This window comes from Sminthopsis crassicaudata, chromosome 1 (genome assembly GCF_048593235.1).
Source record: "Sminthopsis crassicaudata isolate SCR6 chromosome 1, ASM4859323v1, whole genome shotgun sequence".
NCBI classification, from domain to species: domain Eukaryota; kingdom Metazoa; phylum Chordata; class Mammalia; order Dasyuromorphia; family Dasyuridae; genus Sminthopsis; species Sminthopsis crassicaudata.
Genome location: NC_133617.1, coordinates 714720567 through 714747168, shown reverse-complemented (window position 1 = coordinate 714747168; position 26602 = coordinate 714720567). Strand labels below are relative to the sequence as shown.

The 26602-nt window shown below is 35.1% G+C and overlaps 1 protein-coding gene across 1 annotated transcript in view; it reads left to right on the top strand.

The window, feature by feature from the left end:
* The first annotated feature begins 6868 nt into the window (after positions 1-6868).
* Positions 6869-26602, top strand: part of CNTN4 (contactin 4) — a 607439-nt gene continuing 587705 nt past the window's right edge. The window contains 1 exon segment of the mRNA XM_074284065.1: positions 6869-7248. The gene's annotated coding sequence lies outside the window, so the exon portion shown is untranslated.

Below are 26602 nucleotides of genomic sequence, written 5' to 3'. Positions count from 1 at the left end.
GAATCTAGTGTACCAATTATTGTGCTATACAGAAGCCAACTACATGGTCAGAGCCTCCTTTTCCTCAGCCATCATATAGGCTCATCATTTTTTAACCAATAAGAAGCCCGAATCCTATAGCATTTGTGATTTTCCAGGGTCACACAGCTGGGCAATCAACAAAACAATAAATCATTCCGTTCTAAGATATAAATGTTCATGCTAAAAATTGAACAACTGGGCTAGCAAGCCCAGGATCATAGACAGATTCTAAGAGGACTTCATTACTCTGTGTGTGCTATTTCTCTATATCATTTGAAGTCCTTATTTTTAACAGAAAAAGAACTGGCTCTGTATTTATCAGGATCTGAGTTCAAACTATACCTCTATCACTTGTTACCTGAGTGACCTTGAGAAAATTATCTTATTTTTCTACCCTTCAGTTTCCTCTTCTGGATTGAAGGTCCCTTCCAATGCTAGACCTTTGACCTATATATAATAGGTTTTCCATGGGATGGCTATATAGAATGATCTTTTTAAAACTAAAATGACATATAAATCAAATATGATCACCTTCAATCATTATCCCTATCCTTCCATCTCTAAAATGTGCATGAACCTAGTATTGCTTAACTGCAAACCAAAGCTCATTTTTCCTATTAAACACAGCTGAGTTTCCAATGAGAGGCAGGACTTTGGTAGTTTTACCCAGAGAACTCCCAGTATTTTTCTTTTACTATATATTGCCACCCACCTATAAAAGCATCAGTGTGATGATTGTTCCCTTTAAGGAAAGATGTTAGCCATGACTCCCCATGTATAAAGGCCTGAACAAAGCTTTTTGTAGTTGTCGGGAAAGACCGCCAAAGAACAAAATGAAGTGCCCCTGCCATCCTCCTAGCGCCTGCATTCCCTGGAGCCAACGAGAAAGCCCAGTACCCAGAGCTGGATATTCTGCAGAGCCCTACATTAGTGATAAAGCTCATTATAAATAATAATGACCTTAGTGGAGGATGGGGGATGATGAGAAATGCAGTAAACTGTTGTTCTGAGCCAGACAAGATGATGCAGGGGGAATATAAGCCAATGAACTCTAGATCCAGCCCTAAGAGTTTTCACCTCTCTTCCTTCTTTCAAGTGAAAACAAAGTTTAAATTGAATGTGTAATAATCTTTGAAATAAGAACTAAGAATCACCTTAAGTATAGGATCTTCCTAGACTGAGAATCATTTATATTTAACCCCACAATTCAGCTTGGAGCTAAAATTAAATTCAAGGCACCAGAAAGGGCAAAAACTTCCATGTATTCATGTTTCAATATATGAAAAGATGAAAAAAACACAAAAATTTGGTACTTTTGTCAAATCAATGAAGCGTAGCATTTTAGTGTTTCTGTTTATTGAAATTCAAAAATTACTGATTCTGAACCTTGGTTATTTTCTTTCTGCCTCTGTGACCCTAAGTCTATGAAGTCTATGCTTATAGAAAGAAATAGGCTGCTGCTAGAATAATTATATCACACGTTATTTTTACACATTATATATTTAAATACATTTGTTCATAAATGTATGTTTATATATTGTTACGTATATGTAAATATTGAGAGGAAGAACACTTAAGTGGGGAATTTTTTCTTAAGATAGTTCATGAATTACCATGAAAGATATGTGTGTGAGCAATCTATATATGTGTATATATATATATATATATATATATATATATATATATATATATATATATATATATATTATATATATATATGTGTGTGTGTGTGTGTGTGTGTATACATGTATACACACCTATACCGATACACCTATATATGCATGTATGTATATGTACATATATGTATGTACATGTAGATGTCTGTATGTTTTTCCTTCATTAAACATTATCTCCTTCCCTTTGAAGTGTTGACTCACTAAAGAAAAAGAATTGGAATCCTATTTTTCTGCTTCTATTTTAATGTTAACTCTAAATGTAAACTCCTTGAGAGTAAAAACTTTGATATTTTAGGGGGCCTTTATCTTTGTCTTCCCCATATTTGGTAGAATACCTTGCACATGTAATATATTTAATAAACATGTGTTGGATTATAATGAATTTAAAAGGAATATAATTTATGATTTAAAGTCAGTTCAGTAAAAAGTGGATTTATAATTTCCATGTTATATAAGATACATCACTATTGTAGATTAAAGAGATTATAAGAAATGATTTTATTTTCATAAATGAAAAAGATGAGGAATAGGAAGAAATATGAATGTATTTTAGAAAGAGAAGAAGACAATGAACAGCTTTCTGATTTTATAATTTTCTGTATAGAATCCAAAGTATTTATATATTCTCTCTCTATATATATAGTATATATATATTCTATATACATATTCTGTATAGAATTCAAAGTATTTATAAATATTAAGATCTAAACTATTATTAATTTATTATCAGAGTTCAATTTTACAGGTAGGTAAACTGAGACAAATATATATATATATATATATATTTAGCTTATTAAATATTTATGTATCAATCATATATATATATATATATACACATATATAAATTCCGAATGCCCCCTCTCTTAAGAAACATCTGCTTCATCAATTCAGACCATTGGACCACATGCAATTTATCATTTTTGTTGTCTTTCCATATCTTCAATTGTGATTTATCCTTGGGAAGTATGGTCAATGATGGAGTAAGAAAGAAAGCCCAGGAGCCACACTCCCAAGGATCTTATTACCCTTGACAATGTGTCCTCCAGTAGAGTAGAAGCCACGAATCTCTCATGCATCCCAGGGGGATACTATTTCCAGCAGTTTCTTTCTAAAGTCTTTAAGCTATCCCTCTATGTCTCCACACAGACTTTTTAAATGTCTTCTGGATTGTGTATCAGCTTTTGCCATTTTCATGCAAATTTTAAAAAGAATTTGTAATACACTAAGTTTATTTGTCTTTTCTTTTTGTTATTAAATATATTTGACATGAGTTGGAATTGACCTTAAATGAATAAATCAGACATTGCCCAGATTTTGGTTTTATTATAAACAATTTTATTTTTCAAATGGCATGCCTCTTGGGTATAAATGCACTAAGAATTGATGGAAAGAAGAAAATTTTAGTTAGTAATTATCACCTACCATTAGAAAACAAGTGCATGTCACATGACATCCAAGTGAATCTATTACATACCATAATCAAAGATGAATCTAAGTAATTACCAGGCAAACAAGGATTGAATAGAACTTAAAACCAATTAAACTATTTATTTCAATGGTGTCACTGAATAAACACTGTAGATATTTTAATTTGCTCTTCTTTTCATTTGCTTTGGCAATATGTTTGCTAATATGACTGAGATGCACAATTGCTATTTAATTAACCTATTTTTGTCAGCACCTCACATGAGCTACATGCAATAGATGGGCTAAAGTCTCAATAATAATGAGTAGGATCAAAAGAATAAATGTGAAATTTGTGCTAGTCATATGGCATAATAAGTCAGATGGCTACTATGTAGAAGAAAAATTCCTTGATTCCATGGAAGTTGCATTTAAACAAAAAAGAAAAGTGAAATTCAATTTGAGTTAATTTATTTCACTTCAATCCAATAACTATGCTTTTAATTCATGACTATTTTTTGTAAAGCCCTATGCTGGTCACCAGAGAAACAAAAACAAATAATAAAAAAGATCTTCATTCTTCAGGACATTATACATTTTCTAAGCAAAACAGCATGTAAACAAGTAAAACCAAGATAATTTGAACAATGGAAAACACTAATAATTGGGGGATCATTGTGACAATTGATATAACAACACTTTTAGCATATAAAGTCAATTCAAATATTGCATTGCAATGATGTTTGTAACCCATTATTCATACCCTAAGATTTCCTGAACTCTTTTCTTTCTCTTTTTTCACAAAATATAGTATTACTTTTTACTAGTTCTCTCTCTTTCTCTCTCTCTCTCTTAATCTATCTATACCTCTGTTTCTGTCTGTCTCTGTCTTTCTCCTTTCCTCTTTCCCTTCCTCCCTCCTTCCCTCCCTTTCCCCCTCCCTACTTCCCCCCTCTCTCTGTCTCTTTCTCCATCATCTCTCTGTTTCTGTTTCCTGCATCTCTCTTCCTCTATTTCTATCTTTGCCATCTTTTTCTCTCTATCCTCCACATAAAATGAGTGATTTCAAAAAGAAAGAAAAATATCCAGATAAAAGCTATGCTTCTATCAGTCCTCCATTGGATCTTAAATCAAAGGGTACAGCTTTAAGTGATGAGGCAGACTAAAAGTATGTTAAGCAATTTTCCAGTTTTTTCTTTCCCGCAGTCAGTTTATGTATCTGAGTCAGTTTATATATCTTACTTTGATAATGTATGTTTTGCTAACGTCACAGTCAGTGTGAAGTAAAACCTTGGCTCACAACATAGCCATACAGAATGTGTATGAGGAAGTAAGATGGCATTATAGTGGTGGCTCAGAATTGGGCCATCTTCAAAAATTTGTAACAGCAGGAACAGGCATTGTGGAAAGAAAACAGCCTGATTGTATTTTCTACCCCATCTCCTTCTAACGGTTCTGCTGTCAGGTAGAAATATTAGAATGTGTGAAGGATTTGTCCCTGAATTATTCCTGATGCAGTTTGCATTTTATAAATACTTATTAAATGACTGAGTGATCCATAGTATTAGTAGTGTGAAGAACACCTTCACCATACCCCAGTTCCATCAATGCAGTTGCAATTTTCTGAACATTATCTGTAGATAAATCTTAGGGTTTCCTTGAGGAACACAGTGTTTAAGGGACTTGGTCAAGGTCACTTAGATAGCATGTCAGAAATGGGATTCATATCCATCTGTCCATCTTCAGGCTCAGAATTCTAAATACTCTGCCATGCTAACTTGGTATAAACATAGCCTTGAGTGTTTTTTTTTCCTTTAATGCATTTCCAAGTAACTCAGACTCAATGAATTTGAGTAACTAGAGGTTTTTTTTTTTTTTTTTGTTTTGTTTTGTTTTGTTTTTTTTTTAGGTAGAGGAAGATATCCGTTAGATTAATTATCACAAACCCAAGCAATAGCTACTAGAGACAAGTCCCCAACAGGGAAAAGAGCTTCCTCTGCTATTCTCTTTCCTGTTACCTACCAGGTCTCCTAATGATATCAGAATGGGATTTGTTTCTCTTTGACATTCTAGGATTTGGTCAGTCAATATAATACAATGATAATCAATAAACGCTAATTGAAAACAGTCAATACAAGCCATAATAAGCTAGAATATGCCTTAAATAATACTTTAGGTGATGATTGTGGAGGTATTATTATCATAGTTCATATTTTAAGCACAGTCTCTAAATGAGTCATACTTTAGCAAGGAGTTTCCTTTTTTTGAAATGAGGTATTATCTTTTCTCTTTAATTCCAACTTTATCTAGCCTAATTAAATGAAAAAAAAATTCATCACTTACTAATTGGACCTGTGATCTCAAAAATGAGTTCATCTTCCAGTGTTGTGAATCATAACCCATTCATATCCTCTCCTTTTGAAGCACTTGGCAAGGTCCTTTTATAGGTACTGAGTGATGACTGGCAGGTGAGAGGGGAGTAGAAGCTAACCATCACACTCTGAACTTTTCTCTAGACATCTTGGTAGACAAATAGTTTGGTTACCAGTGAGCAGTGGATATAGTACTAAATCTAGAATCTGAAAAATCTGAATTCAAATCTTGCCTTGTACATTTAATAAATAATTTAAGGGGGCAGCTAGGTGGCGAAGTGGATAGAGCACCAGCCTTGAATTTAGGAGGACCCGAGTTCAAATCTGATCTCGGACACTTAACACTTCCTAGCTGTGTGACCCTGGCAAGTCACTTAACCCCAGCCTCAGGAAAAAAGAAAAAAAAAAAATAAATACATAAATAAATAAATAATTTGAAACTTCTCAGCCTCAGTTGCAATGTAGGTGGATTCAATTCAAGAGACTTTAAGGTCCTTCCGATTTTAATTCTGTTTTTCTGTTGTTTACATTGCTGCCTGCCAAAAATACGCATTGGTTTTAACCTTCTCTCTTGTCATATGAGTTGAAGGAAGACTACTGGAAGTTCCGTAAGCATATTATCCAGTCATAGTAAAATTACTAACAAGTGGCACCCTACAGCTTCTAGCAAGGTCTTCACTGAAAACATCCAGATGTACTTTCACCTCCCACCGCCCCACACCCAATGACCCAAAATTTTGCCAAAATGTATCTGTCCCAGTCAGGTCTGCATTCAGAAGGGTAGAATTCTCTATAGATTCAATTTATAAAGATATGCCTGTCCTACAAAGCATGGGGACAGGAGGAGACTGCACTTTGTATACTCTCTTGAAGAATTAAATAAAACTACCGGGAAGCCCTAATACAGTCTCATTTGATCATGCCGATATATATGTATGTGTATGTATGTGTGTATCTATATGGATAGATATGCATAATATATATATTATAAATATAGTATATACACGCACATATATATGCATATACATGTAAAATACCCCATTTAATTGTATCCAGCGGATGTAAACTTGTGTAACTGATTGCTGTATGTACTTATAGGGGCCAGAAGTAAGAATTTAAATTAAAGAAAAAAGAATTTAAATTTTTCCACCTGTTTAGAAATCTGTGACAACTTTTTCTGTCTCTTTCCTTTCTGTTTCTCAGCCTGTCTACTGATCAATTGATTCATCAATCTATATACAGATGTATACAGTTATCCCTTGATATGTGTGTATGTGTGTATATATATATATGTATATATATATATATATATATATATATATATATATATATATATAAGCATAGGTATAATATGCATGCATCATCTGTGTTTGTATTTTAAAAGGTATATCCCAGACAACGAGGGAAACAACTGGATTTCCTAATCAGAATCGATATGAGGATATCCAGTTAGATGTGTGTGTGACTCTCACAGTGTGCGTCTTTGATTCATGCGCTAATTATGTAGGGCCTTTGGGGAATACAGCCGGGAAGCAGTGTACTCTCTGATTAATGTTGGTAAAGAGCCATGCAGTGCGCAGTGACTAGCAGCCAGGCATCTCTAGTCCCAGCTGAGAATATGGTTCCATTATCTCCCAGCTGCATAGGCAATCCATAAGGGCCCGTTCTGCCTGGTTGATCAGTGTAGTGAAGCAGTGACTTGCTGAGAGCTGGAATCTCTGTTTGATTTGCTGTAACATGTAAAGAGAAAGTGGGACATTTTACTTTACAGTTCTGTAAGTGCTCGTGTTGTGTGTGCTCTCCTCCCCCCACCCTTCCTGACATAGCTGCATGTGAATGTGACTTTGTAAGCGGCAAGTGGTTGACTGTTCCATTGCTCTTTGTTGAATCGAGCTGGGCTGAGCTGAGCTGAGCTGGTGAGGCACCAGAGAGTGATCTGTTTGGAGCTCGCAGTTTTGGGTCGGATCTTTTATATAGTTGATTCATAACAGGAAGTCAGCTGTCTCCAAATGTTTGTAATAGAAGTGAAAGGCTTTTATTGGAACAATCCCTTTACGGAGCTTATGCTGTGCAAGATACTTAGAATTTGTGCTTAATTCTACAGTGATTTCTCTCGCCGTAGCAAATGACAAATGTAAGTATAAGGAAGTCTCATTTCACTTAAAAGTGAAGCATCTTAAACCCGTGTTGTACTTTAGTAGGAGCAAAGTAGTTAAGTCAGTTGTATCAGACTTTATTTGGCGAGTCTGAGTTTTTTTTTAAAAATGACTTCTCAGAAAAGATGTCTAGACACTAATGCATGGATTAAAAAAATTTACTTGTTTTCTGTTGCATGTATTGTGAAACTTTTTTAATGTTTTGAAAAATAAATGTATGTACAAATTGTACATATGTCCAATCTGAACATATATGATTTATCTTAGAAACTTATATATAAAATTCAGGGATATGACTGAGGTTAAAAAAAAAGTAATAGTATGAGAATTTTTGGAGCCTGTGGTTGTTCTTTCTCTTTGAAAAAGTCACTTTTTCTTTTAAAAAAAAGTGACACAAATAAGTAAAAAACTTTAGCTCTGGGCTTTGCATGTCTCAACTTCAAAAAGAAATATATCCCATTAATTTGTGTTATTCATGCAAACTGCATTGATCATAAAGAATGCTATTTGAATTTATTACAGTTAATAATGCTTGGGCGATGACTTTTGAATGATCTATGTTAGAATGAAATTAAAGATTAGTATCACAGCGAACAGAGATATGTGGGTTATTATTTTTCCCCCTCTGGGTTTCCCTGACCTAAATTTAAACTAAATTTCTTTTACCCCCTTGTGTTCAGAGTAGACCTAAGGAGGTGTTATAGCTTTGGATTTTTGAATAGAGCAGGCTCAAACTGCTGGAGCCAATGGTCAAAGCTGACGTGGACCGAAGTTGCCTTGAAATTGTGTGTGTTTGAAAGCCAGCGTGTCTGTGGGCATATTGAACTAGGTGCTGTGGTGGAGCTCAATACAAGACCTTCCCCGAGCGCAAATAAAATTCTCCTGAATAGGCAGTAAGTCTCAAAGCCGAGAAAACCACTGGCTTGTGAAGTATGAAACTGTCTCACTGGTGAGGACAAAGTATGTTCTCATTAGATTTGGTTGAGGGAAACAAGGTACGGAAAAGACAAGTTACAATAGATGGTTGCCTACAGGAGCCTGGATATTTGCAGAGATTGAGGTTTAGAGGGAAAAAGAAAGAAAACATCACCCACCACAAAACAAACAGAAAGTCTGACAGCTGGCAGGTCCCAATGAAAAGGATGGCTGGGGTGTCTCTGTGTAGCAGCTTGGCCCTGAGCCATGTTTGTGAAGTAGTCGGTTCCTATGGAGAAAGTAAGTCCAATTTAAGTATCTGGAGATGCTATTAAAAGAGTTTGTAATTTTTTTTTTTTTAATCTGCTTTTGCGCCTTCTATGTATTTCTCTTAGATGAAAGGGCTGTATTTTGACAAAGGTAGTTTGGGGAGATTAGATTGGTTTTTAAGGTCCTGGTTTTTAAAAAGTAATCAACAAGATTGTTTTTGTCATTGTGGGTTTTTAATGAACACAAATAGATATGGGATGGGATGGGATATAATTCTGATATGTAACATTGTGGAAATTGGCATGCTGAGATAAATTTCAAAAAGTCCTACCCAGTTTCATATTTTCAACCAAGTTCAAAAATATACTTTCCTTGTATTAAAAGATATGTCATTTTGAGTGATTAAAAATAGATTCTCCTAATCTCTTTTATGTACAGTATTTTATCTCAGATCCTTTGGAGGGGGAGAGCAGGATAGAGAAGACGGGACAAGAGGTGAAAGTGGCAATTTTGACATGCTCTGTAATTGTTTCAAAGAAGTTAGTTTGATTTTTATCATCCATCTGCCTCCAGGTAGGACATTTCAGAACAAACCAAGGGATATGACACGAAAATGCTTGTTGAAAATACTCCAGGAGTTTTATGGCTTCGTCCTTAACATTTTTAAGACGCTTGAGTTATTTCCAAAGATGAGAAAAATCAGTTGTGTGCAGTATTTTGTGCCACTGAGTGTTAGTTGCTAGTTGAGAAGTTCTGCTATAGTTTGTTCACAAGGACAGCACTGGAAGTATGAGGTTGCCATGTGTTGTAATAATGGATTTTAAAAGAATTGAGATTACATGAAAAAGACTGGGTGATATGGTAAAGAAAGGTGGGATATTCCAGCATGTAATAATTATCTGCTTGACTTTGAATGACTCATTTCACAACTCCAGCTTCCTATCTTTGAAATAAGAGGAGTTTGAAGGTTTCTCCCACCTCTAAATCAGTGATTCTATGGATAATGATTACATAATAAGGCTTTAGAATAAATATAGAATATTAAAAAATGTCAGTAAAGTTGTTGATAGAATCTGTCATTTTAATAATACAGAAAAAAACCAAGTGTGTGTGTGTGTGTGTGTGTGTGTGTGTGTGTACATAAAACAGCTATTCAAACTGCTTACACTCCTACACTTCTGTGTTTTGACCAATATCCAGTCAGTATTATTAGCCATGAAAGCAGTCCTGCCTCCCTCTCATAACCATAGTGACTTAATAGCAAGAATTGGGATACAATGTGTTCCCCTTGTGCTGGTGGTTGCTGGCTAAACAGTTCTCTGCTATCTGCTGTCCCATGTAGAGAAGGGGGAATCCACAGCAAGGCACCCACTCTAATCCATCAAAGCTCTACCAGACCAGCATATGGGGAGTGAAAGAGATAAAGGGTACAGTGCAAGCCATCTGCACCACAACAAGACAAATGCAAATGTTGTTGATATAGAAAAATAAGAATTCCGCAGTAGCATCTTAATGTTCAGGAGTAATTCTGTGTGTTTATTTAGACAACATTTCACTATTCATTCTGGCACCACCTACTCTGTGGCTTACTCTGGGTTAGTAACTAACCACTGAAGATCTATAAACTATTTGTATGAATTTAGGTGAGTCACTTATCTCCTGTGAGGGCCACTTCTCTAGTCTGTAAGATCAGATCTCTAAAATACCTTTTTGCTCTAAAAGCTTATAATTCTTTCACTTCTCCATCTAAATATTCTATTACACTCCAGATCCTTTGCTCATATGGCCCCAAATGCAAAAGTACAGATAGTATAAACTGCCAATCACTTAAAGAAAAAGTCAGTATCAAAAACATTCCTTAAAATACAAAGATAGAGGCAGAGAGAAAGTGAAGGAGAAAGAAAAGATAGAGGCAGAAACAGAAAGACAGAGACAGAGAGATAGGGAGACAGAGGCAGACAGAGACAAAGAGAGACAGAGGCAGAGAATCTGACACTGGGACTTCTATTCTTCTACTTATGTGGGAAACACCTGATATAAAAGTCACCTCCATTTATATTTGCCACAATTTGTCTATAACATATCCTGTTTTAAGGCTGAGAGGACAAGCAGTTAATATCTTGCCCAGGTTGAAAAATTAGTCTGTTAGAGGAAAGACTTGAACCCAGTGCTTCCTGACGGGTAAGACTGTCTCTTATCCCCTAAGCATTGTGCATATATACACATCTATATACATTCACCCAGTGTTCTAAACACAGAGATAGAGGGCTTTGAATAATTTATCAGTTTACATCAGCTGTGTTAGTGTCTCTTTCCACTACCACGATTTGTTGAAAGAAACTTTATTATATTACATAAAAACTCTATGCAGTGAATTTATGAAACATTAGTGCACATGCATTCAAATTACAGACTTTAGTGAGTCTATGCAAGCTTATACCTTTCAGATAAGCAAGGCAGGAAAGGTTATTATGTACCTGGTAACTGAAATTGATTATAAACCTTTTTAATTTCATTCTCTCACACACACAAAATAAGAGACTGTCAACAACAACAACAAAAATCCCAAATCCAACCAAATTGAATAAAACTACTGAATTTATTGAAAGTAATTTCTCTAATCCTCTTTAATGTCTGATCCTGGAACAACTCTATAAAGGGCAAAGGAAAAAAAAAGAAAACATTATACACAGGTTGCTTTTACTTCCCCTGAAAAATTCAGCATCTAATTAAACAGTGAGAATGTAAAGCAGGTTTATAGATTTCTTATAGGAATTCTTTATATAACGACTGAAGATTCTATATAATTGTACTCATGACCCAGTGAGATCTGAAACACTTTTAGTACTCAATTTAATTATGTTTTTTGGGGAGGAGACTTGCATTAATTATCAATTGTGGATGGTAACAAATGACTTCAGAAAATATCAATGAGCCCCTTCCCCCTTCCTGCCTGAAAACGAAAGGAGACATCTTAAATCTTTGAGGTCAAACACAAAATAATAATCACTGGTCCACAAGTTCAGCAGCATGCCAGGGAAAACTTAACATTCTGTACTTAACTTCTGTGTCTGGCATGCCCTCATTTCTACCTCCATGCAAAAGTTTTAGCTCAGATGTTACTTCTAATGGAAGCCTTCCATGATCTCCTAGCTTTTACTCCCTTCTCTTCTCATATCATTTTGTATTTACTTATCTCTACGCATCTTTTCTCCTTAGATAGAGTGCAAGCTCCTTGGGGGCAGTCTATTTGATTTTGTCTCATTCTTACTTTAGTAAGAAGTTAATGCTTAATTATTAATACTTAATAAAATATATGGGGTTTTCATAAGGATTTGAACTTCCATCTGAATATTTTCAGCTGTCCTTTATTTCTTTCTCTAGTGAATGAAATAAAACTATATCCATTGAATAACCATGACAGAATAAAATCATAGCAATATCAAAGGTTGCTTAACTGTTAAGGATTTATAGTTTAAAATGTCTAGAAAATAAAGTCCAGCCTGGACAATAAGGACCATTTGGTGACCCTCATTATCTCAGAATGTCTCCATTCTCTTGTCACACAGCAGGGTCGTGACCATGACAGATTTCAAAAGTAAATTTGGAATGTTCATTTTATTCTCACTATCGATTCATGGCTGAAACAGGCTTATGGAATCCTATGCCAGAATTCAAATGTTAGCTATTTCTGTCTGAACTTGCCAACTATAAAAGATTGAACTTGGAAAAATTATCGAATCCAATAAGATATAAAATTAATTTTCCAAGTCTCATAAAACTAGGTGTTTCAGTTTTTGGGCAGTGAGCCCAATTGTAACTAAAGGCCATAATGGAAAACGATCTCTTGGCTGTGCCATTGTGCATCTTCCCTTTCTGCCTACACTTGGCTGAAATGAATTTGTATTTATGGATTTATTTCTTATTCAAAAACATAATGTTGACAGATAGATTCAATATGTTTTCTAGCCTCCTCTCCCTACCTCCCTGCTATGTTGCCTGTGAAGTTATACAAGTTATCTACAGGGACATTACTTTGGGGTTTAAGTCTATGCATCTGACAGTGTTAGATGTTCAGTTCAATATTGCCTAGTTAATAGTTTCAGTGATGTGTCCGACAGTTTTATCATCTACTAAAAGGTATAACTGTAAATCAGAGATTAGTCACGGTGATATTTTTTTCATCCCTGGTCTGGGTGTTCTGCATCCATTGTGCTCTAATTAAAAGAGCCTCTCTCCTTCAAGGAAGATGCTCTACTTGTTGTGTTCATGAGTGTGAAATGCCTCCAAGAGCATCAGGCTGTTGTTTCAACAGGAAAGTGTGATGATTTAACATTAAAAGGAGACCATCAGACAGCCTGCAAAGAAATAAAGTATGTCTTATGGCAAGGTATAAAAATGCAGGGTTGTAGATTCCTGAGCAGATGACAGAATTTACAGAAGCTGACTGTCCCGGGCAGTTGGCTAAGGGGACTAAAGGAGACAGATTTAAGACTTGCCAGAAGGAAACCCTATATCAGTGGGTAGAAATTTGAGTGGCCTGCACAGAAAATGTAAATAAGGAAACAGAGTAGCTTGAGTACACCGTGGTTCAAAGTGCTGCTTTATGTTGCCAGGGGGAGTTGATACGGTATGAGTGTAATCATGGAAAAAGAAACCTTTCAATGTTAGGCCCCTAATACTGGACTATCTCAGTAACAGCTGTTGTGAGTCCCCAGTAACGGACTTTGGAAATAAGTCAGAAATTGAAATAGGTTAGGCGATAAATGGAGGTGAAGGGAAATCATCAGGCACAGCTCCTCTAGAGATTGGCATATAGCTTTAAAACTACTCTGCCAGCTTTTTAAAAAGGATAATTCCCCCCCAAAATGTCTATTATGAACATAGATCCAGAATAGTCTGGCATAGTGAGGATCACTGGAAAACACTGGAGATGTTTCTGGCATAAATATGTTGACCTGGTTCAAGCCATTCATTGAGTATGACTGGATGCGGTTCTAGAAGCACACACCTCTCTTGTTTGCTTGCTATTTCAAGCTCTCCTTCCCTCTCCCCCAAGAGTCTGTGAGTCAGGTTCTGAATTTACCTATGTAGACACCCACATTAACTGCAGACACTCCAGATAATCATAGTCTATGAAGTGAGGACAAATGAGCAAGATACTTGACAGGATGTTTCTATAAGATTAGCCAGACTGGCCTGGAAATGGATTTTTTAATTGTATTAAGCTAATATAGAAGAATTGTATGCACTCATATGCAAAAAACAAACAAACCAGCAACAGTAAAAACAAACTTTCTCTAAGCTTTTTGAGCTTTCTTTCCTAATCCCAAGAATCAAACCACAAGTAAAGCACTGAAGTGTTTCAACCTTTCACAAATGTCTATTTACCTTCTGGGTATGGAGTTATTAGTGAGTTAGTCACTAATTAGACACAGTCATTGGGAAGTTACTTTCTCTCAGATCCAGATAGGATACAGCTGATTTTCTGTGATTTTCACACTTTAAGAATTCAGAGCAAAATGCTTGAGAAAAACCCCAGAGACCCTCTCAAGAGGAAGTATGTCCTGCATGCCCCTGGATTGTTCAGGACTGGTATGCTAAATGCAATCTGGTCGTTGAAGGGGTGTGACTTCTGATTTTCCATCTGCCCTATCTCATGAAATGGAGAGAAAAACAGTAAGACAATGCTGACTTCCTTGGAGCCCTCATCTTCCCAGGCCTTCCAAGTTACTGTTCCCAGGGTATTCAACTGATTGTTCTGGGTAAACTCTCCTGGAGGATTAGGTTTCTTATTATCATTTCACATTGTTAGTTTCACAAGTTATAGTTCTAGTGGAAGGTATATGTTGTAGCACATATGCAGTATTTTTTCCTATTGTGAAATATTTAGGGATAAAAGCAAATAAATTTTAGTTGAAAAGTTTCATATTTATATTTCTGACTATATCAATATCTGGGAAGAGGGAGAGAGAGAGAGAGAGAGAGAAAGAGAGAGAGAGAGAGAGAGAGAGAGAGAGAGAGAGAGAGAGAGAGAGAGAGAGAGAGAGAGAGAGAGAGAGAGAGAGAATGTGAGTCATCATAGGGAAAGAATTTCATCAACTAAAAAAGGGTTATCTTTTGGGTCATGGAAAGAGAAAGTAAGATTTGTTCTTTAATATTCTCTCTGTTTTAATAGTGAATAGAATAGGTGTGAATAAGGCTTTGTTGTTGTTCCAAGGTACCTTTCATTCCATAGGATTAATGTAGAAAAGCCATGTAAACTGAAACTCAGGTCTTGATTGTAGAAAACAGTTTTAGTATTTGTGTCTTTTGTCATTAAATGGTTTCTGAGATGGAATTGAGAACTCACATGCTTTCAGCACTTTGGAGGACTCTACAATCTTTAAATATAATTCTAAAAAGTGGAAGGAGAACAGGTCATTAATGCAAACCCAAGGAATAATTATCCACCTTTCAAGAAGGATTAAAAGGCGTGTGTGTACACCCACTATTCCCACTGCACCCCCAAATGAGAAATAATGACAGAAGAACATCTGAAAGATGGAGGGAATTAAAGCTCTTTTCTCTGACTCCATCACTTTATACATTAGGGAACTGAGGTTCAGAGTTTTACCCAAGGTCAAAGAGTCAAGGCTTAACTGATTTTAGATCACTATTCTTGTTAAGGAAACTTAGACTTTATATTATTATTATTTATTTTTATGCATGGGTTGAATATCCTTAATGAGTCTATATTGAAGATAGGGAACATTCTTATATACAGTTTTATTAAACACAACTGAAAGAAAAACTAATGTTTTGATGAGGAACACAAAATCAATCAATAAGTATGATTGTATTATCCTATCCCATCCTTCCAAGAGAGAATGTTCACTAAGTTCTTGTGTGTGGTATCTCTTGTGTTAGAATACAAGACAATGAGACGATAAAGGAAAGCTTCTCAGGAAGCTTGGGAAGATCATTTCAGTGCATACCCAAAGCTAATTCTAGGTAAGATTATGATTTATGTTCAAAAAAGAAAGAATCCAGTGAGTGAGATGAAATTTAAAAAACCTATTACACAAATGAGACAATTTATTAATAAATTGTTGTATGAATGACTGCTTGATCTATTGAAGTGGCAGACTTTAATAGAAGATTGTCATCATTAGTTTTGCTAGCATTTTGGCTGTAAATGGCCCTTAAATAGTCAAATGTAATTTTTACTAGAGTCTTAGAAGAAATCAAAAGAATGATATGATCTTAAGTGCCTATAATGGAACAGATTTGCTCTGCTTTGATTTTATCATATCTGGAGTATTGTATTCATTATTGGGCATCATTTTTTTTTGCAAGGATATTGATCAACTTAAGTTCATCCAATGAAAGATGACTAGTATCAAACAAAAACTAGATACTTAAAGATCACTTTCATAAATTATAAATATTTAGATTGAAGAAGAGGAGACTTGGGATTGCCATGAGGTAACAGCTGTCTTCAACACCAGAAAGAATCATTATACTTGTTCTCTCTAATCCCAAAGGCATTAATAAGAAAATGAATGGAAGTAGGGAAGATTTTAGCTGGGATAAAAGAAATACTTAACTAACAATTAGAGGTATCCCAACATCAAAAGGACTGCTTGTGAAGATAGTTGTTTTCCTCTCATTAGGGATCTTCAGATTGACTGACTACTTATTGAGATTTTGTAGAAGGGATTATTTTTCAAGTTTTGATAGCCTTTCAAATAGCAAGATTTTGAAAATCTACTATGTTCTTTTAAATCAAAAATTATGAAGGCACTTGGAATACAATCAGAGTTTTAAAAATAGTTTACTTTGTAAGAAAAGCAATTGTCTAGATTTCCACCTGCCACCAAATGAACTATATTGTCTTGTTGAGCAGTTATCCTTGACTCATAAATGTTTAGAGTAGAGGACCAAACCCTTCTGACCTAAGAAAAAGATCATCTCACACTATCCTAGAAAATAGTTGAGCTCATTGTATCTCTTGATCTCTAAAAAAAAAAAAAAAACAACCACATCATTATCTTGTCTACTTCCATGTCCCTTTTTTTAGATTCAGGGCTGGCTCTTCCTAGCTACTTTCATACTTACAATCAATAGCTGAACGGAACAATGTTGAGTTCCATTTTAAAGTAAATAAAACTGCCCTCTGCCTCGCTTCTTTAGAATCTTGCTTTTAATACAGTTCAAGTAATGTGTAGGAAAACACTTGACACCTTAGGGAGGATAGAGTTCTCTAAATGAAAAGTACTATTACCATTAAAAATAAAAAATTAAAAAGTAAATGTTATAGAAACTAAGTTTTTAGGGGTTCTCAGCTACTTATTTGTATTTCAAAGTATAAAAAGAAAAGTGAGAATAAAACATAGAACTTGATTTGTAAATTTTCTTCCAAACTCAATTGATTTTTTTTCCTTTTGTTTTGAATTTAGTCATGCAGGTACTTAATGGAAGTTTTAGGAAGACCCAGTGAAAAGGAGCAACAAACTAAATAATGGCTTTTTTTTTATTTCCGAAAATCTAAGAGTTGAGCACTAATCATGCAAGAGTTCATTCTAACTTAACCAGAAGTGGAAAAAAACAATATTATCACTATACAAGATTTTTTTCTGAACTTGGAAAATTAAGAAGTGACTTCATAAAGATAATACATGATCAAATGAATTATATTTTCTGGGAAGTCTTTACACTCTACTTAACCCCATTAAACAAAAAAAAAAATTAAATAATAATTTTAGATCAAAACTACCATTTTATGAGGAGGAAATTTTTCCCAGTGAATCAATGGATTAATCAATTAGTAAGAATTAATTAAGTCTCTACTATTTACCAACTGTTAGGCAGTTGGAAGGCAAAGACAAAAGTGAATCAGTACTCAAGGAGCATATTATATTCAATTAGGAATAAGTAACACTGAAAGTATATGTATGTGCATGTTTTATATATATATATATATATATATATATATATATTTTTTTTTTTATTTATACACACACACGTGTGTATGAGAGATACAAAGACTTTTTCTGTGTGGAAGAAGATAAACTATAGCTGGGAAAGGGGGAATCAGAAAAACCTTTTTATAAGTGATGGTTTGAAAGATGCTAAGAAGTCAAGAAGTGGAAATGAAGGAATACTTTCTAGGCATAGAAAACAGGCCAACTTTGATGTTTTTCATACAAAGCATGGAAATGAGAGATGGGATATCATGTGCAAGATAGATATTCTATATATGTGACTCTGATCAAACCATTTAGCTATCTTTAGACTTGCTCATCTATATAATGTGGAGATAATAGTAATATCTTCACCAATTTTTTAGAAGGATCAATTTAGATAATATAGCTAACAACTTTGCTAACCTTTATGGCTAATATAAATGTCACTGATACCAATGAGCACTGTATACTTTATATACATATATAGATAACAGAGAAGGGAGAGAGTATAAGTTGACCAGCTGCATCACTTGTTTCGTTAAGATTAATTTGTATACTGGCTATACAAATCCTCTGATATCCCCTGCTACACACACACACACACACACACACACACACACACACACACACACACACATTCATATACTCCCCTCCATCATTGCTTCCTATTCTGCTCCACCTTTTTTCTTGCATCTGGATTCTATGGAATTTGTCAGGAGCTTTTAAAAAAACATATGAAATATATGACTGCATATTTTTTCAGTGCCTCTGATGATCTTATAGGGCCTTTCAAACAACATTTCCCCCAAATACCTTATGGAAATTATATTCCTGAAAACAAAGGACATAAAGCTTCATTTTAATCACATAGGTAACTTTTTTCATACAACAATCCATATTGGTAGGGCATGTATGTGTTTTTATGTATGAGTTAATGGCTCTTATTCATAGAGAAGATTTCCAAAATGCTTTCCACATTGGCCCACTTCATCTTCATTCCGTGATCTAGGAATGGATAATTATTGTCGCAGACTTTTGTTTTGCTTTGATTTTTGAAAACAAATTAAGACTCAGAAAGCTTATAATATACAAAGGCAGGATTTTACAACTAGTTAAGATATAAGGTGGAATTCAAACCTTAATCTGCTTAATTTCAGTTCCACTCTTCCATCCACTCCCCCAGCCTAACTTTGTTTGTTTATTTTAACCTCTTGATTTATTGATGTACCATGAGTGGAGAATTTCTAAAATATGCTATTCTCTAATTTCCAACCCGATGTTTATTTCCCTTCAGTAACATTGCATATTATGTTGTTGCTACTGCTGGTGACAACTCTGGGGAGAGAGACGTTGGGTAAGGAAAAAATACCCTTATCTCTGCTTGCAACATGATGACAGCTGTCAAGGGAATGGGAAGAGATAAAGCGATTTTTCAGAGTCCGTCAAATGAAGGTGTATTCATTGCTCTAGCTTAATGAAAGTTGCTTCGTTGTGACATGTGTCAGAGTCTTTGGTGATGCAAGTGGGGAAGAATCGTTTCTGAAAGATTTATGCCTTACGTCTGGATTTAAGCTGAAGGGGCATGACCTTGGCATTGAATTCAACCAAAAGTCACCTCTGTAATAAAAGCGAGAACCAGTGTGAAGAGGTATTGATGTCTAGAAGGGGCCAAAAAATGAACAATAACAGGGATTATTTTGCCAAGATAGAATGAGGACCAGGAAGGTAAATCTTTCTTGGGGCAGAAAAGACAGAAGCACTTAAATGCTGAATCCATGAACTCCATAAGAAAAGTGTTAACTTAGCCACTTCCCTGGGTAACGTGTCTCTGCTTCTCAATGAATGTGACATTCCTTCCATCCATAGTAGAATACAAGTTCCCTGAAGTCAGGGGTTATTTTCCTTTTGTCATTCCATAAGGAAGCATTTGTCAAACACCTACTATGTTCCTGGAACAGATAGTAGGTGTTTCCAGATGTTTCTGTTCCAAATAATTTAGAAAAATCCAGATAATAATTTGGATATTTAAAAACCCATACAACTGACCACAAGTTTTCAGTAATCACCTGGATGTTAATCATTTTACAGACACAAAAATGTCTTCTTGATGTTAGTTGAAATGTCTTTTATAAAACATCTTGTGAATAACTAAAAGAGGAAACAGTAAACTCCACAGAGCTATTTAACAGAAAGAAAACTTTCTGCATGAAAAACATGTTCAATGGTATTCTAAAGGGTCATTAACTGTAATAGATCATTTAATTATTAAAAAGAATGTTTCCTTTCAAAATCTTTTTATCAAACATACATGAATATTACCTCAGGTAATCAGTCTAACGCCCTCAATTTGCAGAGGAGGAAATAGGCTCAGGGAAGTTGTTGCTCATACATGAACATTCAGGTACTAAGAATGGAAGGTGGGATCTCAACCCCAGTATATGGATTTTGAAGACCATGCAAAGTTCATTGTATCAGACTCTCCCCTTCTCCTTCTAAACCAAACATTTGCTTTACTTTTGCCTATTCTAGAACAAATATTCTCTTCCAACAGCAAATCATTTCCTTACCTTCCACTCCCCTAATCCCTCAGTACTTCTTTTTCTCCATCACTTCAAATCCCTAAAGATTTACAGATTTTAATCAGAGACTAGTAATGCAACCAATACTCTAGAAAACAGTGAGAAAAGAAATGTTCTTTCTGCTTGTTAGAGAAAGATAAATGAGGTCTGCATAAAGGGCATTTGTAAACTGGTTTAGATAGCAAAAAGGGGAGCCCTAATTGAATCCTAGCCCCTTCTGGAGGCTTACAAATATTTGCATGACAGCATATATGTGTGTATGTGTGTGTGTGTGTGTGTGTGTGTGTGTGTATGTGACTGTCTGCCTACTTGCCTGCATAAAAGAGATTTCTCATAGTTTTCAAGATACAGTTTCCCCACTCCTGATAGACCTAAGCCTAAACAAAAAGCAGACAACTTTGTCTGAGGTATTGTATTTGCAAAGAAAAAAAAAGTACCAATTCAGAGTTTATAACTTAGGCCATCCACATGTTGGAATTGGATTTTGATCGCCTATCACTGAATATGAAGATCAGTGTATGAAGGCCTATTAGTGGGAAACTGAATCAATGCACTGGGGATGGGGATGTTATTCACACCTTATGCTCCTAGGACAGTACTTTAGATTGCATTTGATTACCACTCCTGTGTATTTCAGGTTTTGCAGGTATTCTATGGGGAACTTCTTTCTCTCTCCAACTGAAAACAAGTTACAGAGTGAATATAAACACATTATCTCTGTGAAGTGGCGGGGGGACAGAATTAAGGCATTTTTACCAAAATCATCCTTCTGATGTAGAGCACTATAAATAGAATGATAATAGTCAGGGGGTATAGAAAGTAATTGATTTGGTTACTGGACTCCTTAACAAGTCAGGGGATGCCTACAAGTATCACTATTGTCTTCTGGATATTCATTTTGTATCTATAATAAGAGAATATATTTTATATAAAGCATACATTATATATAAACTATATATAAGGGTATATATTTTACATAAAGCATAAATTAGCTCTGTATTTCTAGATCATAGGTTTGGAGCTGAGAAGGGATATCTGGGGACAGACTCAGCCCTGCTCCTAATACTTTGGCAGATTATGAACTGTGGTTGAAATTCCCCAGAGCTGAAGGGCCAATTCCAAGTCCATAAGGAATAAGTGACAGGTCTGAGGCAAGTACCAAAGAATCTCATTTCTCATTTAATGGAAGTAAAGTAACATATCCAAAATCACAAAGAGAAAGAACAGAACTATATTGGAAATCATGTGTTCATACTCTGAGACCAATAATTTAACATCTTTGTTGAAGGAAAGAAGGAAGGAAGTGAGGAAGGGAAAAAGGAAGGAAAGAGTAAAAAGCATTTGCCCAGGATTGATTACTATAGAAATATAATTTTTGCTGGAAGAAAATGTGGAAGTTGTTGATGGAGTTGTGAACTGATCCTGTCATTCTGGAGAGCAATATGGAACTCTGACCAAAGGGTTATCAAACTATGCAAAACCTTTGATCCAGGAGTGTCTCTACTAGGTCTATATCCCAAAGAGATCATAAAAGAAAGGAAAGGACTTACATGTGCAAAAATATTTATAGTGGCCCTTTTTGTAGTGACAAGGAACTGAAAACTGAAAGGGTATCCCCCAGTTGGAGAATGGCTGAATAATTCATTATATGAATGTAATGGAATATTATCATTCTATAAGAAACAATCAGCAGGATGATTACAAAAAGGCCTGAAAAGATTTACGTGAACTAAAGCAAGTGAAGTGAGTAAAACCAAAAGAGCATTGTACACAATCACAAAAAGATTATGTGATGATCAACTGTGATGGACTTAGCTCTTTTCAACAATGAGGTGATTCAGACCAATTCCTGTAGACTTTTGATGGAGAGAGCCATATGCATTCAGAGGGAGGACTACGCAGCCTAGATGTGGATCACATTTGTACTTTTGTTGTTGTTGTTGTTTGCTTGCTTAGCTTTTTTCTGTCATGTTTTTCCTTATTTTTTTGTGCAGCATGATAAATGTGGAAAATGTTTAGAAGAATTGTACATGTTTAACCTATATTTGATTGCTTGCTGTCTAGGAGAGCGGGGAAGGGAGAGGAAGGTAGAAAAAATATGAACACAAGGTTTTGTAAAGGTGAATGTTGTAAACTATCTTTGCATGCATTTTGAAAAATAAAAAGCTATTATAAAAAGAAATATAATTTTTATATCCAACAGCTCATCTCAATGGTTTTTGTCTACATGTATAAATACATATATACATATATACACATATAATATATAAAACACATGTGTGTGGTTAAGTCCTAAAACTAATTCAGATATAATTATCTGTTTTTTTATGTTTTCTTCATTCTACATGGTTAAGACTCTTCCACAAGTTTCTTATAACAAAAAAGTAGATTTAAGAAAAAGAAATCACTATAATATTCACATCTGACAACATTTGCTGCATTCCTAGACAGACATTCTCGTTACCTCTGCTGACATCCTGAGTGCTGACTGGTTTAATTTTTGGAAGGACTGGAAAATGAGGTAATAGGCAAAACCAGTGGAATAGTGGGAGAAAACCAGTGGCTTCTGTCAGCATAGATTTCTTATAGCAGCTGAATTAATATAACATGAAGTGTTTCTTTGTTCTCCTCAGTATGAAGGAATAGCCACATGCAGCTGACAAATAACAACCTTTAGCAGTGAAAGGTCATAGAGAGAGAGAATGGAAGGCATCTTAGAAACCCATCAAGTCCAAAGCTCTCTCCATTTTTATTTTAGATGAGGACACTCACTTAGAAAGGTTAAGAAACTTGCTCAGGTCATGCAATTTGTAAGTGTCTGAGTCAGGATTTTAATATATCTTCCTGACTACAAGTCCATTGCCCTATCCACTACTCAATTCTTAATGAGCAGTGGAGATACTGTGTCTTGGATTTTCCTAAGTGCCATCTAAGATTTCATCATATCTCAATGTGATAGTCACAGGACACTCTCAACTCACTTGAAGAAAACCTTCATATAAAACCAATTGTTCCTCTTTGAAGCAGTGGTTTCCTTGAAGGCTCACGTCAATAGCTACATCCTACTGATTTCTCAGATTGGGCCCAGTTATTGGATCTCTTTCTCCAATCTCCCTTACGATCTTGAGATAATAGAATGTGAGTCAACAAGGAACTCAAAGGCCATCTGATACATCTTTCCTCCTTTTACAGATGAAGAAACTGAGTCCTGGTTTAGTTAAATGTCTTGCCCAGCTTACATAAAGGTTCCGTGTAAATCAGGAGTGAAATTTTGATTCAGGTCTTCCTTCTGAATTCAGGATCCAAATTCATTTTAAGATTTCCTTTATATATATATTTTGAATTTGTTTATTTGTATATACCTGCATCCCCACTAGCATTTCAGAGTTCTAAATGTAGTGACAATCTAAAAACAGAAGGTGAGAGTCCACAGATTTTGTAGATTCTATTAGATCTCACTATAGCCTTTAGTTGATATGTTTTTTTCTCACTAAAAAATTCTAGCCCAGGCTTATCTCCCACTGGTCAATACTTAGCCCATAAAACTCTAGTGAGCTGTCTCTTATATATAAATATCCTGCTGTTTGAATTATTTACCTTTCCCACTTGCTATTTAGAGAGTTTGGGGGGTTTTGTTTATATTTTTGTTTTGTTTTTGTTGTTGATTTTGCTCAAAATCTCTTGGGAGGAAATGTGCTTCTTATGCCCAAGGGACGGAACTAAAGCACTGTAGATTTCACTTTTTATAATTAGCTGGGAGTTCTCCTCCTCTAAAATGAAGGAATAATAGCAAGCATGGAGTAGTGATGATTCCGGTTATAGCTGCTTTCATACCACAGTTGGTTAGCTTTCTAATTTTGTGTCTTATTTTAAAATACACACACACTCTTTTTTTTATCTTGTATGATTTCTTATGGTAGGTGAGTATATTGACTACTGAAGAAAAGCTATGCAAATATTGCACATATTATATAGAAAAATTATTAGACTGAATATGAATGGCAGCATTGAGGGAGTGAGGATGTTACTGGGACAAAAAGGAATGGTAACTGTACTTCAGTATTAACCCAATTCCTAAATCAATCTAGCATACTATACCTTAGGAAATACCAGTGTCATTTTTCTTCAATATGCAACAGTCTAGAAAAGAAAAGGAGAATGAAGAGGAAAAGGTGGAGTTCAATGGTATAACACAGCAGAGCTAGTGTTTGTAAAGCATGTATCCAAGGAAACTAAGAAATGTAGGAAAATCGATGGTAGGAATGATAGAAAGGACCAGGGCCAAAATTAGGATAATACACAGAATAATCTGGAGAGTGGCAGAGAAGAATGGTTGTAAGCTTTTCTCTTTTTTCAACATTTGCACTTTCAATGGGAAATTTGAAATTGACAGTGTGGGATGGGGGAAAGGGATCTCTACAACTCCTTATTGCTGATCAACACTTGCATATCCAATCCTGAGTTTTGTCTATTCTTTTACTTTTTATTGGTGGTAATTCAATTGGAGAGAAAAGGGTGTATATAGTTTCCTCTTTGAAGGTTCAGTTACTTTTTCGGGTTCATAACGGTACCTTGTTCTTAATTTAAGAAAAAAATGAATAGAGAACTTGTGTTTTTCTTCATTTAGTGTACAGACCTCAATTCCATGGATATCAATTCCATGTGGTCCTTGTCATTACTATTTGATGGAATGTATATAAAACAAAAAAATAATGAGCAATACAATAATAGTAACTGAATAATCCCAGTTTAAAAAAGCCTTAACTCTTAGGCACAGACTTGAATTACGGTTAAGTCTAATAACAGCTAGAATCTTTATGGTTGGTATATAAATTCAACTTTTAGAAATGTTGACATAAAGAAACATTTGAACAGAAATTGTTTTGTATCTTTATTTTATTTTACATTTCTCTATTAACTAGTTCATTTTATAGATGAGGAAACTGAGGCAAACAGGATTAAATGACAGGATCTCAGAGGTAATAAGTGTTTGAGGCCAGGTATGTACCAGGAAGAGGAGTCTATCTTACTCTAGGCCCAGTATTCTATCCACAGTGCCACTTAGCTCATTTTATATATGTATATGTACTTAAATACACATATACAAATATACATTCATACATACAACAAAATCAAACCTTTATCAGAAAAACCAAATTGGGGGAAGAACAAACCCTTCCTTCAAACTTCCCTCCTTCCTTGAAGAGGTCAATACAACAGATAGTTTTAACCCATGACTTCTTTCTGAGATGCCTGTTGAAATAGATGCCCCTTTTGGATGTCATCTTCTCTTCCATAGCACAAATAGATATTGGCTTCTCCTTTTACCTACTGATCCTACATTACTGATTTTGCTCAGTTCCTGGGGTTCCCCCTTGCTCCTTTCAGTGTCCTCCCAAATTTTGTATCTCTTTCAAAATTCTGGGACATGATTAAATTAGATCAAAATAGTTTTAAGAGGGGAAGTCATATTCTGAGCTCTTCATCTGAAGATGACAGTCAGTTCTTAAATCCCTACCATATAATAACACGTCAAAAGATACTCTCTAAAACCTACTGGAATAGCCTGTGCATGAATCAGCTTTATCATTTGGATATGGATTTGGTTTAGGTATATTCAGATCCCAAACTGAGCAATTAAATCTGTACATACTTTACAAAGTAGGGAATGAATAAACTGAAATGAATGATCCTTTAGATCTCATATTTTACTTGTGTAATGTCTCCTTCCAATAATGTAAAAATGTTTTGTTAGTCTGTCAAATTTTCCTATAAATCCTTTGTGAAGAAAAATGTGGGCAGTCATCTTTTTGATTTTCTAGTACCTTGGTCAGGGTAGGTATATACTTCCCTACCTCTCCTTTCCCCAGTTGCAGAGAAGTGTTTTTATATTCTTTTAAAAAGCATACTGAACACCATGTTTGTTCTGTTTTTCACTAAACAAATATGTATAGAGCATTTTATATATACACACATACACACACACACACATATCAAGACCTATGATTTGGCCCCAAGTTAGCTAAAACAATCATGATTTTCTACATTCTCCTGAAGTGCCTCTTCCTATCCCATAACAATAAGGAGCCCAGCAACAAACTCCCTTCTCCATCTCCCCTGCCACCTTCATAATCTACTCTAGTGGAAGTCCTGTGCAGAGCTGCCTTGGCTTAGAATGAAAATCTTAAACAGGCTCTACCCACTCTGTTATTAATCTGACTTTGTCTTTATTGTTGGAGATAGGATCAAGAAGTGAACTAC